Consider the following 5160-nt stretch of genomic DNA (forward strand, 5'->3'; position numbering starts at 1 on the left):
CCTGTTGAACGGTTTTCTCTTTTGTAGAGGTAGTGAAAAGTTGGTGCAGCCTCAGGATCTCATCAACCCGACAGTGCATTTAACACCATTGTACATATTAAGCCTTGTAAGGCTCTACCGTGCAAAACAAAAGCCGTATCACCTTGCTCAAGAACTTTAAGCATTAGAAGCTGCCTTTTCTACTTTTATGTTTAGATTTTACAAATGAATAAAAATTACTGGGTGATTTGCGGAAGGTGCCTTTTTATGTATGTCTTTCATCTTCCAGCCATCCACTTAAATATATGTGGTTATCTTTACATTGTCGTGTAAAGATTTGACTACATCAATTTTCAATTGCTAGTAAAAGGTTAGAAGGATTGCTTTCTATTTCCATAAAATGATTAAAAGTACTATGGGATTTTATATATGAGCTTTCAAGGTTTAATGTTTGCAACACACATTCAATGTAACCTTGCATTTGCCAAGGGCAAATTGGACCAAGAAAGAAAAAAAAAACATAACAGATCTTTAGAGGATATATTCTCCTTTTTTTTTTTCACTCATGTCACTGAGGGTTTCTCTTCCACCTAACTGGCAGAGCAAAACACGGCCCGTGCTTCTCTATTCCCTCGATAGAGGCCCTGACTGACCCCCCCAGCAGTAATTTTAGACTTCATGTCAGCTGTGCCAGAGAGCTAGGCCTTGCTAATTCAAGGTCATTCTATTTTTCATTTATTTTTTAAATCATTTTATCATAGAGAATGGAAGCCAACCTTGTCTCGGGCGCTCTGCCATGTTGGCAACAGCTGAACAACTGCATTTTCTGTAATCATTTTGCCAGTGTCTCTAAGAGTCTGTTTTCCATATGCCCATTTTCTGTTATGGTTTAATAGAATATTCAAAGTGGTAATTACAAAGGTTACACTGGTTTCTCATCAGAAGCCAAATGTCCTTTTGTGTTTGAAATGTGAGCATAAAGTGCTGCCTTGGAGAGAAATGAGACAGACTGCATGAAGCGTGAAGATTGTCAGCCTTTGGATACGGTGATTGTAAAGATACGTACATCTATTTCAATTGGCTTTTCTACATATAGAAAAGAACGTCGACTTACTGGTAGGGATTCAGACAGGCATCGCTGAGGTCATGTTGGATGTTTATGCATTAAGCAAATGTCAGATTCTCCATGAGAATGCATGATTAGAAGAGCAAGGTAAGTCACGTGAGATTTGTTTGACAGCCTTAGTCTTGATCGACAGCCAAGTGGATCACTAATCATCAAACTCATACGACATCAAACTCATTTGAATAAATTACCAAGCACTCTAAGACGCTGTGGAAACACAATTACAAATTCCCTTTGGAACTTTTACAACCAAGAACTTTTCTTTACCCAGAACTGAAAGATCCTGGGCTTTTTGTTGGAAAAGCAGCTATTGTCAAAGAGGGCACAGATCACATTTTCACTGACAATGATGGTATGCACTAATTTGCAACTTTTTCAGACCTGCACCAAAGTATAATGGCTCTTCCACCATATTTTGCAATATATTATTAAACTGTTCTTGATAGAGGCCATCACGAAGATCAATAAAATATAAATACATTTAAAAACCTACTAATAAGAGCTTAATTACGCCAATGTCTATTCCAAATTAGACCTTGATTTTACAATTTATTTTAAGAACACTTGTGTGGGTGGCCCAGATGTGGCAATGAGAGTAATCCTCCTCCAATGTTTACCATCTCATTCTGTCAACAGCAAAACTTACTCAACCTATTTTCTTTTTCTTTTTTTTATGTTGTGGGGTTGGACACACAATGTCGAGTCAAGTCAAATTTATTTATAGTATATAGCCCTTATTCACAAAAGAGCCTCAAAGAGCTTCACAGTTGACAAATATTAATGACATTCCCTGATCTAAACCTCTAATGAAAGGCTAATTTAGGGCAGTTTCAGATAAAAGTCTGCTTTCATTTCATTTCTCAAATGGATTAATTTTTCAGCCTTATACTTAATGTTTCAATAAATAGTGCAAGTAATTGTACTGTATGAAATGTAATAACATAATTGATGTTGATGTATGAAATGGGTGTCTAAAAGGTTTCACATTTTACTGTGATTGAGAGTTGCGCTCCCCTACATGCAGTTTTACTTTGGTTCATATCTTGACACTGTTTTTAATAACAAATCTACCATGACTGGACACATTTTTTATTATTATTTGTTTTGATGATTGATTTTGGCTGATCATGTTTGCAAAGCCGATGTGGTTAAAGTTTACTCACAACTTTTCAAGATCGATTTCCTCCTCCTCAGTTCCAGAGGATCACATCATTAGATTTGCCTGGTTAGGTGACACCTACACGTCTGATGGGTGATGGATGTTTTATATATAAAGACTAAATGAAAATCCCCCACACACTTCCACACATCTGCCTGTCACATGCACACACACACACACACACAACTCTGTGATGTTCCTCCTATCATCTTTTATCAAATAGGCAAGATAACCTCAGCGCCAATGACAAACGTTGACAAATGGCTTGTCTCCAAGCACCTGTGAAAAGATGGAACTGACAGACTCCTTCACCTTTCCTCTTTCTCCAAGCATTGGGCTGTACGTAGTCGCTATAAGTGATATACTGTAGGACATGGCTGGGGTGTAAGTCATGCTCCTTCCGTTTCCTCCAGATTGTGAGGGTCTCCATCGATCATTGTCAGTCACGATTCTCTTTTTTCTTCTGTTTGTCTCACACGCTCTGTCTTTCCTATGAGCCTGGCCTCTTTGCTCATTCACCTAAAGGTCATTCCCTCATGCTTCCATTCTGACTATTTCCATCCTCCACCATTAGGGCACTCTACACATATCTGTAACAGTGTACAGATGGCTGGTAATCTGGCCGGGGGTCATTATGAATCCTCGCCAATGCCCTGACCGACGGGCACCTCACTCCGTCTGTCAGTGCATCTCCGCGAGCGTGGCCTAAAATGAGCTATTCATCGAAATGTCCAGACATTTGGCTTTCCTTGGCAAGTAAAGCGTTTCTATTTTGCCCGAAGTATCTAAATCCATACTCTTAATTCAAGCAGGCAATGACAAATATGCACTTGACTTTAATTTATCATAATCTTTGAAATGATTGGTGGGTGTTTAGTCCAAAAATACTGTGATAACAATTTTATACGCCATCTGGATTGTTTCATGCAGCTTATGTCTTTTAAAAATCATTCTTGATGGCGAAATCGGAAAGACTAACCCAATTTACCATCATGAGTCGAGGTAACATGCATGATAGTGCCGTTAATTAAAAGCCAAATATAATTCAGTGCACATAATAATGTGCTTATCCCTCCATCCATTTTCTCTGGTGGATCGCGGGTGAGCTGGAGCCTACCTCAGCTGACATTGCGTAAGAGGCCGGGTACACCCTAGACTGTTTGCCAGCCAAATGCCAGCATTCTAGTCTTTGCAGTATCTGTGTTTACTATATAATCGGTTGCCTCTTTTATTGACCCGAGTCATAGTTATGCCCCCCCCCCCCCCAAAAAAAAACAACCCTCCCATTTTAATGTAGTCACCTGAAAGCCTCCTTAAGCCGCTCTTCCCTTTCTCTTAGTATTCATCACCATGTGACATCACTGACCTTCACTGGATGCTGTTTCCATTAGTTTGACAAATTTGGTGTGTCAAAGCAGCTTTGTTGACATGCAGGTGTAGAATCACCACTGAATGGATTCCACGTAATGAAAATGCCAGAAGAAGTGATGGTGTCTGTTCAGGTTGGCAATTAGGTTCAGCCAAGGGTCACTGCAGTTTTGAGGACTGCATATTCAGGTACCAGACAATACTTGTACATTACCTGCCTTTGCCAACATCCCTGTAGTGGTCCTTGTAAAGTGAAAAGGAATAGGCCTATGTCTTGTAACACACCACAAAGAGGAGGGGTTACCAATTCTGCCAAATTTGAATGATTAAAAAAATATCAATAAAAAAGAGGTTTAAAAACCGGGAAAAATCAAGCTACAGTCTCAAGAAACCTCTTGAATGCTATGGGCAAGTCCGCAAAATGGGGGTGGAGTAACTCATGTCAGAAAGACCAAGTGTGTCACTAAGCATGGTTTTAGCCTCTCAAACAAAAGAAAAAAACATCAGGAAAACTGAAATGGTGGTGAGCAGTTTCCACAATTCAATATGTAATACACTTATCATTCTTTTCATAATATGATTTCAGCAAATTTCTTGAAAAACATGTATAACATATGTTTTGTGATTGGAGTTACTGTGCTATGATTCAATTCAGTTCTACAGAAAAATTCAACTTCATTTGCCTTTGATCAATGTGTGGTGATGGCATTTACTTGAGGCAAGGCCCTCTTCTATATGCTGGTGTCGCCCTCGTGAAGAAGAAATCTTCTAAATCTAGATAAAAGAAAAACACACTTTACATTTCAAACTACACTCTTCTGACCCTGCCCTCATTACAGTATAAGGGAACAGAAAGACTAAGCTGTTAATATAGAAAAGTGTGGTTGATAAGTGAGAAAAAAAAAAAAGTTATTTATTAACTGCAAGGTCATTGAAGTGGCAACATTTAATTTATATACTAGCTACCCATGCAATAGCAAATAAAAGAGAATGGAAAATATAGCATTTGAGCCTGGATAGCCTTTAAATACATTTGGAGTGAGTGAAAAAAAACTTGGGTCTCTTTAGCGCAAGCATGTTAGACTCTATTAGCCAAAGGCAAAGTGGAAATCCAATAGTGGCCATAAAGACGACATTAAATGTAATCATTATTTTTTTCTACCCAAGAGTTGGCTACTGATTTGAGATATTTTAATAAAGTAAAATGTTCACTTGTTCATTCCATTTAACTGTGCTGTAACGTTATTTTGTTTCACATCAAACCAAATATAATTTCTGCTGGAAAGATAAATTTGTGTCTTGAAGTAGACAGCATTAATAAATTATGAGTGAAAATATCCAGCAGGATTTTTATTTTTAAAATTTTTGTCATTAGATTGCTGACAAGTGTTTTCCAATATGTCCATCAATGATGTCCATCTGTCTCAAAGTTACTAGTGAAGACATTCCCCACAGTCAGTCGATAGACAGCAAAGGGCAAGGTCGCGTCTTCAATATTCCAGTGCCTCTTCTTCCTCCAAGCACACTC

The sequence above is a fragment of the Leptonotus elevatus genome, chromosome 3 (genome assembly GCF_054856555.1).
Source record: "Leptonotus elevatus isolate MCC_2025b chromosome 3, RoL_Lele_1.0, whole genome shotgun sequence".
NCBI lineage: Eukaryota > Metazoa > Chordata > Actinopteri > Syngnathiformes > Syngnathidae > Leptonotus > Leptonotus elevatus.